Raw genomic sequence first — 13,170 nt, forward strand, 5'->3', positions numbered from 1 at the left:
CCCTACATTTGAACCCTAAAGTTCAAAGTGGGGATACAGCCTTGACAGCATGCTTCACTTTAACTGGTTGACTTCAGTGACTCTACTCGTGTGCTGGAAATGAAGCATGTGTGCTTGCCAGATTGGGGCCTAAATGACCATCACAGGAATTTCATTAGAATGTGTCTTCTTGTCTATGCAGTTGGCACACAGTTAGCATTACTGCTAGGAGATTTTTATATACGCTGTTATGGCTTCTTAAAACATACAATTTATAGTCTTAAAACCATATAGAATGCTCTCCTCAGACACATCACTGTAAGAGAAACTTCCAGATGGGAATGGTTAGAATAGTTCCTGCTAGCATAGGCCGGTGGAAAGCTTTCATAAGAGCTGCCATAGTGGGTCAGCCCATGGTCCATATTGCTACTATTCTGTCTCTGACCACGGCCGATACCAGAGCAGGGGAGGTGTGTACAGAACATGGCAATTATGGAGTGCTCCATCCGTCTTCCACTCCTGGCAGTCAGAGGTTTAGGGTCACCCCAAGCATGGGATTGCATCTCTGAACATCTTGCCTAGCAGCCATTAATGGGCCTATCATCCATGATATATCCAATTCTCTTTTGAACCCAGTTATGCTTTTTGCCAACATATCATGGCACTGAGTTCCATAGGTTAGCTGTGCATTGTGGGAAAAATTACTTCCTTTTGATTTTATTAAACTGGTTGCCTATTAATTTGGTTTTTGTATTGTGTGATGGGGTAAATAACACTTCTCTAGTCACTTTTTTCTGCACCATTCATGATTTTAAAGACCTCGATTATATCCCTCCTTAGTCATCTCTTGTCTAAGCTGAATAGCCTAATCTTTTTAGTCTCTCCTCATACGGAAGCCATTCAATATTCTTGATCATCTTTGATGCCCTTATCTGAACCGTTTTCAGTTCCACCATATCCTTTTTAAGATGGGGTGAACAGAATTGGACACAGTATCCAAGGTGTGGGAGCTCCATGGATTTATATTTTCTATCGCTTTTCTAATAGTTCCTAATATACCGTTAGCCTTTTTGGCTGCTGCTGCGCATTGAACTGATCTCTTTCTTTGGTGGTAACAGCAAATTTAGAACCCTTCACTGCATATGTGTAGTTAGGATTACCTTTTTCCAATGTGAATTACTTTGCATTTATCATTAAATTTCATCTACCATTTTGTTGCCCACTCACACAGTTTTTTGAGGTTGCTCTGTAACTCTTTGCTCTCTGCTTTGGCCTTAACTGTCTTGAATAATTTTGCATCATCTGCAGATTTTGCAATGTCACTCTGCATTCCCCTTTACTGCTCATTAATGACTATGTCAAACAGCACTGGTCCCAGTACAGATTCTTGGAGATCCTCTCTGTTCACCTCTCTCCATTGTGAAGACACCATTTATTCCTACTCTTTGTTTCCTATCTTTCTACCAGTTACCGTAGGTGGTGCTGCCACACTGTCTGGCTTGAAGTAGTAATAACCACCCAAATAGATGATTTCTGCCTTCAGCACCCGTACTATAAAAATTGTTTCAGCTCCACTGCCAGTTACTGATCCATAAGAGGACCTTCCCTGTAAATCCATGACTGCTTAGTTTGCTTAAGAGCCTTTGGTAAGGGACCTTATCAAATGCTTTCTGAAAATCCAAGTAAAATATCAAGTGGATCAACCTTATCTATGTTTGTTGATTTCTTCAAAGCATTCTAATAGATTGGTGAGGCATGACTTTCCTATATAAAAGCTGTATTGACTCTGCACCAACAAATTGTGTTTATCTAGTGAGACAAAGCTCTGTCCTTGTCTCTGTGGGTCCCGCGTTTCCTAGCAGATTTCGCTAGCCTCAGAGGCTCATTGTGATCCTCCACATAGCCCTTCTCTCTCTAGAGGCAGGGGTCACAGCCTACTGAGCCATTTTCATCATAAGCCAGCGAGGGAGGTGAGGAGAAGCTATCCTCCCTTGCACAGTCTCTGTTGTCTCTCAGTCTCAGTGATTAATCAGGGGGGCAAAAAGGAGGATCCCGGGCCTACCCTCTACTCTGGGCTCCAGCCCAGGGACCCTAATAGTATCAGCTATGGTAGCTGATGTTTTAGAAACAGGACGTCTACAATTCCCTGGGCTACTTCCCCACAGCAGCCCCCACTTCCTCAAGCTCTACTTCACCCTTACCTCAGGGCCTCCTTCCTTGTGCCTGATATGGTGTGTACTGCTCAGTCTCTCCAACAGCACAACTTCTTTCCACAGCTCCTGACATACACGCCTCCCTGACTAACTGCGAGGCTTTTAACTAGTTTCAGCCAGCCTCTGATTGGCTTCAGGTGTCCCAATCAACCTAGCTGTTGCCACTGCTTTCTGGAAGGATCTTAATTGGCCCCAGGTGTCTTAATTAACCTGGAGCAACTGCCATTTGGTTACCATGGTAACAGGGATTTGTTTAACCTGGGGCTAACATACCTGTTTCTCATTACTTTCCTATAGCCATCTGGCCTTGCCCCATCACATATTCTCCCCCCACCCCCACTCAACACCATAGAGTTGGGCAACTTGGGACGCCAGGCAGTGTGCTCGTGACAGACCATCAGCATTGCCGTGGTGGCATCCAGCCCTGTGCTGTATGCGGAACTGGAACGGTTGCAGGGATAAGAATCACCTGGTGACCCTGGAGTTCTTTTCCTTATTCCGCTGCATCCACTAGAGGGGTGCATGGTCCGTCACAAGAGTAAATCACCAGCCTAAGAGGTAATAACGCAGTGTCTCCATGGCCCATTTGACAGCAAGGCATTCTCTCTCGACTACTGCGTATTTCTGTTCTCTTGGGAGCAGCTTTCTGCTTAGTAGAGGATCGGGTGTTCCTCTTCTCCCATCATTTGCGACAGAACCGTGCCCAACCCCACCTCAGAATCATCTGTTTGTAAAATAAATTCCTCGTTAACGTCCAGGGCTATGAGTACGGGGTCATTACAAAGGGCCATCCGAAGGTCTGTGAACGCCCCCTCTGCTGCGTCTGTCCACTTGACCATGTCTGGACCTTGGGCCTTTACCAGGTCCGTTAAGGGACTTGCCCTAGTGGCGAAGTGGGGAATAAAATGTCAGTAATAAGCTACCATGCCTAGGAACACACGGACCTGCTTCTTTCGGGTCGGCCAGGGCCAGTTTTGAATTGCCTCTAGCTTATTCATTTGGGGCTTCACTATGCCCCTTCCTACAATATACCCCAGGTACCTAGCCTCTGCTAGCCCTATGGTGCATTTAGCGGGATTAGTGGTGAGGCCAGACAGTCTTAAGGTGCTCAGTACTGGCTCAACTTTCTACAAGTGGGTTCCCCAGTCTGGCGTATGGATTATGACATCACCTAGGTACGCGGCTGCATAACTAGTATGGGGGTGCAGCAGTTTATCCACGAGGTGCTGGAATGTGGCTGGGGCCCCATGTAACCCAAAAGGGAGGGCAGTGTACTGGAATAGCCCGTCCGGAGTGGAGAACACTGTCTTTTCTTTAGCTTCTTTTGTCAGGGGAATCTGCCAATACTCTTTTGTCAGATTCAGTGTAGACAAGAATTGGGCACTACCCAGTCGATCAACCAGTTTGTCGATGTGTGGTATGGGGTATGCATCAAATTGGGATACTTCATTCAGTCGGTGAAAGTCATTACAGAATCTCATGGTACCGTCAGGTTTAGGTACTAGAACAATTGGACTGGATCACTGACTGTAAGATTCTTCAATAACCCGTAATTTTAACGTTTTCTTCACTTCGGCCTTGATTTCTTCTCTTTTGGCTGCTGGGATTCGGTAGGGTCTCAATGTTACCTTGGCTCCGGGGATTGTGCGGATATGATGATAGGTCTTAGTTGTCCGCCCTGGTTTTGTAGAGAACACATTTCGGTTGCGATTAATCATGTCGGCTGCCTCGATCTTTTGGATCAGCCTCAAGTCGGGTGATATCCTCACTTGCTTGTGTAAGTTATCCTCCTGGGGAAGGGTCTCCTGCGTGACTAAGCACACCTCTCGATCGTGCCAAGGTTTTAGAAGATTGATGTGGTAAATTTGCTCTGGTTTCTTACAGCTGCCTCACCTTATAGTTCACCTCTCCCACAGCTTCGATCACTCCGTAGGGTCCCTGCCACTGGGCCAACAGTTTACTTTCTTCTGTTGGCACCAGGACCATCACTTGATCCCCTGGTTGGAACCATCAAAGCTTTGCTTGGTGGTTATAATGGGTTCATTGGGTCTCCTGTGCTTTCTCCAAATGTTCCCGTACAATGGGCGTAACTCGGGCTATCTGATCCCTCATCTGCAGTACATGCTCGACTACGTTCTTTCTGGGATTTGGCTCCTCTTCCCAGGCTTCTCTGGCTATATCCAATATGCCCCGGGGGTGGTGCCCGTATAGTAGTTCGAATGGAGAGAAACCCGTGGAGGCTTGCAGGACCTCCCGGATGGTGAACATGAGGTCCGGCAATAGGGTATCCCAATCTTCCCCATCCTGGCTCACCACTTTCCTGATCATGGCCTTGAGGGTCCTATTGAACCTTTCCACAAGGCCATCTGTTTGCGGGTGGTATACAGAGGTCCGTAGGGCTTGGACGTGGAGCAATGAACAGAGATCTTTGATTAACTTGGACACGAAAGGTGTCCCTTGATCCGTCAATATCTCCTTGGGTAGCCCAACCCGGGCAAAGATCCGTACTAGCTCCTTAGCTATTGTCTTGGAAGCTGTGTTGCATAGGGGGACAGTTTCCGGGTACCAGGTTGCATAGTCCAGTACAACAAGCACATGTCGGTGGCCCCGAACTGTTTTCTTTAGGTGCCCTACCAGATCCATGGCTAGGCGTTCAAATGGTACCTCTATTATTGGAAGAGGTTTCAAAGGGGCCCGCAAGTTGAGGGCTATGTAGCTGACACTCCAGACAAGAGGTGCAGTATCGCTGGACATCTTCATGTACTCCTGGCCAGAAGAACCTCCGCAGGATCTGTGCCTGGGTTTTCTCTACCCCTAGGAGTCTTCCAAACAGGTGACTGTGGGTGAGGTTCAATTTGGCTTTTTGATGTTTTCATGGCACCAGAAGTTGCTGTATCTCTTGCTCCTGCATTTGCACCACCCAGTACAGGAGATCTTTCTTTACTATAAAGTAAGGTCCTGGACCCCGGTCCTTCCCATCCACGGGTATCCCATCTATCTCAGCCACCTCTTTCCTGGTGTTATCATATCTGGGGTCCTCCGCCTGGTCCCGCCTGAAAGTCTCTTTCCCAGGACTAACCTGCCCGAGCTCCCAGGGGCCCGCTTCTGCTTCTTCCAATGGCTCGCCGCCGTCATGGCTGTGGCCGGCCTCTGGCTCACCTTCTGTGGTGGTAGTTTCTCTGTTGGCTGCTCATGTCCATCTGCCTACTAGGGGAGTCTTCTGGCCTTCGGTCAGGATCCGGGTTCCCAAGGCTTTTGTGGCCTTCCTCTCATTTTTGGTCTTCCGGGTCCTTCGGGGGGGCTGAGAACAGATCCTGAAAAATCTCAGCGAACATAGGGGGTTGACATTCCCCTGGCGACGAGTCGCTGCCCTCAGGGTTGCCATCTCCCTCCAGCCTCTCCGGGGGGAGTAAATTATCAAACCCCGGATAGTCCCTCCCAATTGACTACAGGATATGGGAGTTTAGGAACTACGCCCACTGTCACCTCCATGGGGTTCCCCTGAACCTCTATTTCCACTGGGATGGTGGGGTAATGGCTCACAGCTCCATGCACGCATGTCATTGCTACCCATTTGGCTTGTAGCAGCTGGCTACTATTTACCAGCTTACCAGATATGAGGGTGATAGCACTCCCAGAGTCCACAAGTGCTGTAGTCTCTGCTCTGTTTATCTTCACTGGCCTGGTGTAGTTATGCGGGGCTAATGTGACCCCTGCAAGGTGGATAAGGGAGCACGGGACCTCCCAATCCCCCAAGTTACATTGCATAGGCTCCTCGGTGCTGGGACACTGTGCTGCTATGTGTCCCCACATGCATAACATCAATAATTGCTTCTAATCACTCCCCTATCACAGAAGTTAGGGGGTTTAGTCCCAGGGTTCCCCCCCACTTAGGCCAGTCCCTTCCTTCTGGGGTCCCTGCTGCTTTTCAGCCCATCCCTTCTTCCACCTAGGACTCCCTGGGGGTTTGGTCGCCCAACCTTCCAGGGTTGGGTTCAGGTGCTTGCTCCGAAAGGGGCTTTCCTTGTCAATTCCCGGTCTGTCATCCATCTTTCTACCAGTGTTATCATCTCATCGTAGGGGGATGGATCGTTCTGGCCTACTCATTTGCGGAGATCTGGCGGCAGTCCCCACATGTAATGGTCCATGACTAGGGTCTCCAAAATCTTGTCCAGGCTGCACGCCTCAGGCTGTAACCACTTCCGTGCGAGGTGTATGAGGTCGAATAGCTGGGACCTTGGGGGTTTGTTCTCCTGGTACTTCCACTCATGGAACCTCTGCACCCGTACTGCTGCCGTCACCCCTGACCATGCTAGGATCTCTGCCTTTAGCCGGAGATAGTCAATCGCGTCCGTGGCAGGCAGGTCAAAGTAGGCCTTCTGGGCCTCTCCGCACAAAAAAGGGGCGAGAATGCTGGCCCACTGCTCCTGGGGCCACGCCTCATGCTGAGCAGTCCTCTCGAATGAGAGGAGATATGCCTCTACGTCATATTCTGATGTCATCTTTGGCAGACAACCAGTGGCCTTCAGGGTTCGCTTCCCGTCGGATCCCTGGGCTTGGGTGGTGAGGATCTTCAGCTGGTCCACAACCTCTCGCAAGAGGGCAAGAGCTTGGGTAACCTGGCCCATCAATAATTGATTGGTTTCCTGCTGTAGCCGCATAGACTCCTGTTGCGCCATTGCCTGAACCCAGGTGGCCTCCTGCTGGGCTGCCGTGGCTTGTACCAGAGCTCTTACCACCTCCTCCATCGTAGTACAAAGCAAACAAACAAACCAAAACAAAAAAATCCCAAACCCCGGTGCACTTTTTTTTTTAAACTTCTTTCTTCCGCCATGCTGTGAACAATGATCCCACTTCAAACACCAGTTGTGACAAAGCTCTGCCCTTGTCTCTGTGGGTCCCACATTTCCTAACAGATTTCGCTAGTCTCAGAGGTTCACTGTGACCCTCCATGTAGCCCTTCTCTCTCTAGAGGCAGGGGTCAGAGCCTACTGAGCCATTTTCATCATAAGCCAGCGAGGGAGATGAGGAGAAGCTATCCTCCCTTGCACAGTCTCTGTTGTCTCAATCTCAGTGATTAATCAGGGAGGGGGGGCAAAAAGGGGGAGTCCGGGCCCACCCTTTACCCCGGGCTCCAGCCCAGGGACCCTAATAGTATCAGCTATGGTAGCTGATGTTTTAGAAACAGGACGTCTACAATTCCCTGGGCTACTTCCCCACAGCAGCCCCCACTTCCTCAAGCTCCACTTCACCCTTACCTCAGGGCCTCCTTCCTTGTGCCTGATATGGTGTGTACTGCTCAGTCTCTCCAACAGCACAACTTCTTTCCACCGCTCCTGACATGCGCGCCTCCCTGACTAACCAGGAGGCTTTTAACTAGTTTCAGCCAGCCCCTGATTGGCTTCAGGTGTCCCAATCAACCTAGCTGTCTCCACTGCTTTCTGGAAGGATCTTAATTGGCCCCAGGTGTCTTAATTAACCTGGAGCAACTGCCATTTGGTTACCATGGTAACAGGGATTTGTTTAACCTGGGGCTAACATACCTGTTTCTCACTACTTTCCTATAGCCATCTGGCATTGCCCCATCACACTAGCTATCTTGTTTCCTTTAGCTTACCTGATAAAATGTGTGCCTGTGGAACATGGGTGTCAATTTGAGTCCCAGAGTGATGTCTACATAATAGTACACACCACTAATTAGCTAAATTCACTCACAATGTCTGGCCACCAGCAGAGGCCGAAATGTCTGAAATAATTCCTTCAATTGTTATAACTTTTGTTTTCTAATGGCTGTTTACTATACATAGTGTGTACTAATACCATTCATTGGTCTATGTTATTGTAATATTGTTATTTTTGTCCCATCACAAATATTAACATTCTCTTGGGTAGGTTAAATTATGTTGGCTCTTTGGCTTTTGCCTGTAATAATATCCAAGCTCTGGCATTTGCTTCCTCATCTTTTAATATCAGATTTGATGCATTTTATTTCACACTAATTGAAAACTTTTCTTTCAAACAGATTTACTAATGCTATTGCTATTGATGCAAATGCTCTTTATTTATTGTAAACTACTAGATATTTCATATGAATAGAACCACTATAGATATTAATCCAATTTCTATTGTACTGGAAGATAGACATCATATGCCAGTAAGTGCATTTGAAATTGAGCTCGGTTGAATGATTTCTATTTTGAAAGTGCTAGTAAACAGGTGGTTTTCATCAAAGGCCTCAGATAATTTGTTTACATCTCCTTTCTTCTTGGCAACACACACATAAAGTTAACATTTGTTTCATGGCAAAGATGACATTCTTTTTGGATTGCAGCTTGTTTCTTATGTTCCTGATTTTGGAGGGAGACTGACTGACGAGTTAATACTTCTTTGGTACAAAACCACCTGAGCGTCTAAAGAGAAGTGCCAAGTACCTGATCTTTCCCTGCTTCTCATTTGGTAGGGCAAGAGGGAGATTAGCAACATTAAAATAACCAAGCCTAGATTAGTGAGCTAGTGGAAGTGGCTCTTTCCCTTAAGCATGAGGATCAGACTTCTCCTGCATTTAAAGGTATTTAAAGATAACACTAGGGTTATTAAAAATAACTTTCTTCCCACTTCACTGGGCCAGTTTCTGTGTTATATTACAAAGGAAGAAACAACAAATCTCTACCATATGGTCTGAGATGATTGAATAGATGGTAATAGCTTCATTGTTAGAAATAAATCCATAAAGATTTTAATATATTTGTGCAAAAGAGTAAAGAAAGGTATTATCAGGATTTGTTTATTATTGTTACTCCTTTTTGACCCAAACAGTTAGCCAAAATTCATGGCCCTGTAGGATGTTTCCATCAAGAGGAGAAATTGATGATGGAGTCAGGGATTTCCTTGATGCAATGCTGTTTATTTACAAAGAACATACAAAGTCCTTTCCTCCTGAACACAGTAGGAATCAAACAAAGGAGACTGTTCTCTGTTCACAGCTCCAATCCTCTTTTCAGCCAGCACTGTACCCAAAACGCCTCTCTCTTGACATATTCTCAGTGCCACACTCCCAGTGCTTTCTCTAGCTGTCGTCTTGATTTTGTGGTTGTTCTGTGTGTCTGTTTCTGTAGTGTTTCTCACTGCTTCTCTCAGAAAACACCAGACACACACAGCTCCACCAATCAATGACCTAGCCCCTGCATTTGTTATATCAGTCCTCAGGGAAACTCTTTGGGCCACATGGTTCAGTTTCTATTTAAGCCTTGCTATGTGCCTGTGTTTTGAGTGATGCACATATTGTTTCAGCTGTCTGGTTCCATAAAGGAGCTCAATTGATTTTTATTCCTGTCCTGAAAGGCAGACCCACCAGCTTCAGTGAGATTTAACCCATCCTATAACATTATTTTTCAAGGTATGAGGCTTTTGCATTTGGAAGACAATGCCCCATGCTCAAAAGACATGCAGCCTAAGGCCTTGATCCCTGTGGGATCCACATGGGTGCAGAAATCCCTGCTAGCAGATTGTAGGAGCAGGCCCTAAATGGACAACGTAATAGTAAGCAGTGTAAATAAATGTGAAATTTAAAACATGTTAATACCATGATTTTGTTTATTATTCTTTGTTCATGAGGAACCCTGTTCACCTTTGCTCAGTTACTAACTAACCCTTATTCAACACAATGCCACATGTTGAGAATATAATAGTGGGTCAATACAGGGCATTATAATACAGTTTGTGTTACAGCGTAATTAAAGTTCTGGTCAGTGTTTATATTCTAGAAACTAATATTTTACTTGATTAAATGAATTTCTAGATTCTTATCTTTGGTTCATATGATTTTGACATCCTGATGCTGACATGGTAGATTTAGTTACATAATAAAAGCTCTCTGAAAATGATTCTCACTAATCCAATCCACATCATGCCTAGACCCCAATTCAGTCTATCTCACCATATACTGTAGTAAGCCTCCAGCTGTTGGGGAGTGGAGGACAATGGAAATGTTGATGTAAATCAGGTGCAACTCCACTAAAAGCCATGGAGTTACATCAGTAGTCTAAAGCACAGTCTGGGTTCAGAATCAGGCTCATTGTGGGTATATTTTAATTGGATAGTGTAGCTATGGTTAAAGCTTTTTTTCTGCTTTTGGTACAAATTGTAAATAATCCTGAAATTATGTTAAGCCAGTTTCATTTCAGACAGTAAAATAAATAGTAATCAGAGGAAATGAAAACAGTTGTTTTATTTCACTGGAATCCATTAACAAAAATCATATTTTAAAATTATCTTTTTTATGCCAAAACATCACATCAAATGCGAAGCAGACAGTGTACCTGTTTGGCTTAGATTTTAACAATCTTCATCAAGTAAGCAAAAGCAGCCCATGCTTTGGTAACTTGCTTTTTATTAAAAGAACAGGAGTACTTGTGGCACTTTAGAGACTAACAAATTTATTAGAGCATAATCAACTCAGGATTAAATAAGGACTGGGAATGGCTGAGCCATTACAAACATTGAATCTATCTCCCCTTGTAAGTATTTTCACACTTGCTTCTTATCAAACTGTCTGTACTGAGCTATCTTGATTATCACTTCAAAAGTTTTTTTTCTCTTACTTAATTGGCCTCTCAGAGTTGGTAAGACAACTCCCACCTGTTCATGCTCTCTGTATGTGTGTATATATATCTCCTCAATATATGTTTCACTCTATATGCATCCGAAGAAGTGGGTTGTAGCCCACGAAAGCTTATGCTCTAATAAATTTGTTAGTCTCTAAGGTGCCACAAGTACTCCTGTTCTTTTTGCGGATACAGACTAACACGGCTGCTACTCTGAAACCTTGCTTTTTATTCTTAATAATACTCTTGCTTTCTTACCTTTGTCTCTACAGGGCATGTTTTAATTTTTTACCTTTTTCACCAACTGTTGGTCTCTTTTGAGTGACACTGTCAATCCAACCCGATACCTTTCCGTATGTTAAAAAAGGCCAAATTAGAAAAAAATTTGGCTCTATAAAAAGGTGACTTCTGTAAAATCAGCCATCTCCAAAAGGAATTAGTCTCTGAAGTGGTCCAGTTAAAAAAAGGCACAATTTGTGCTAATTGTTCCACTACCTGCTAAGGTTCATGAATCATGGGAGTTCTGAGTTAGAAAAAATAATTTAATGTTGTCTTGCTTTACTCTTTCTTTTCAAAAACACTTTTATAAATAGACTGTCTTAGGATCAACATCATGGCAAATCCCAAAGTGATCTAGCCTCCTTGAAGATCACGCACCATCTGGATCTATCTCTAGCTAGATCCTTATGGTGGTCTGGCTGGATGTTCAATTTATGTCCATCATTGGCAATCTGATCATGTGACTGAAGTTTTGGTGACCAGGTGATCTCTGGCCATATAGTGGCATTCCTTGGTAAACTCACTTCATAATTCATTGGTCTTCCATTCTAACAACATGTCCATACAACAAAAACCACTTAAATTGAATCAGTGCTGATGGAGGCAGCTGCTGGGTCCGACTACAGATATCTTCATTTCTGATCTTGCCTCAGGATGTCACACCTTTATTATGGATTTACAAACCTTGAGAGACTGGTTCTTGTACAAAACATGTTCACTTGGAAGGGTATGTTCTACAGAACCTGAAGCTCCAAAGGGAAATCTATCTTGCTTAAACTCCCAGTCTCTTCTCAGAACCCCAAAGCTGCACTCTTCCCTCTAGACTTCAAGGATCTACCCACTTTCTATTAGATGTCTTTTGGGGGATGAGTGGCCTGATCATGGGGCAAGATTTGACCCTGTTTTCAAAAACTGCCTTTAAATTTGAGTCAGTCATTTTCCATACAAAATCATTAATTCTCCCAACTTCCATTAGCATACAAACTAAGTAGTTCAGTATCTAGCTACTTGATATTTTGGCATATATGTTGCTTGTGTATGCTAATTTGGGGGTGGAACTGAGGCCCTTTAAAAACCAGGCCCACAATTTTGGAAGCCTGAAGTGTAATTCACAGAAACTAGGCAAGGTTTATGCTATTAAATGGCATTTTATCATGTTAAGGTGAATTAACAAAGCCCAAAATTCACATTGCTTTAAAATATGCAAGACAAAAGATTTAATGAACATTAGACTTTGCCATGGATGTTTTATGAACCAGTAATCGCAGCTCTTTATACTATTACTGCAAATTAAACTGGACTTCAGGATCGGATTTTGTTTGTTTCTCTTTCCTTGCTTTTTTTGGAGGGGACCATTACTAACTGTTTGGCTGCCTTTTTATTATGTTTCATTTTCATTATCAATTGCTTTTTATTTAAAGAGTTCATGTTTTTTTTTAAATCTAAAAATAAAAGTTTAATTGTGAAACATTTTTTCAAAAGCAGCTCTGTTTGAACAAAAAGTGGAAGGAATAGGAGTGAGAGTCTCACCCCAATTCTGGCCCATTTATTGCTGAGTAAAAGGCCAGAGTGATGTAAAGAAGCTGCAGGACATATGGCTTTGGAGATGCTAGGCAATGCCAACTCCTCTAGAAAGCTGGGGATCGGCTGCCATAACTTAAACAGCCTCCCAGGGCTGTTGAAGCTACCTTGGAGACTGCTTCAGTCCCCTATGCAGCCCAGAATCAGCCTAGGATGAGGTGGGCCTGTCTATGAGTTTGTGTTTCTCCTCCTCCAGCCCAAAATCTCACCTGTGTGTGTGTGCACACGGGTATCTCCTGTCAACTCCTCAAAAATATTGAGTCCAATCGTGTTACAGCAAATACTTTAAAGATTCTGCCACACTTACTCCCACTTAGCAGTACCTCACTCAGCAATTAGTCCACTTGATAACTTTTAAAAATATTTTTCACATAATTCAAAGGATTTCCTCAACAATCTATCCTTTCAGCTATTTATCCAAGTTTTTGTATCATGGCTATTGCCTTAATATTATCTCCATCATTTTCCTTCCATACCCTCTGTCAAAAAAGAAACGAAACGAAACAGGGCAAGCA

Source organism: Terrapene carolina, unplaced genomic scaffold (genome assembly GCF_002925995.2).
Source record: "Terrapene carolina triunguis isolate 2854851 unplaced genomic scaffold, T_m_triunguis-2.0 Scaffold23, whole genome shotgun sequence".
NCBI lineage: Eukaryota > Metazoa > Chordata > Testudines > Emydidae > Terrapene > Terrapene triunguis.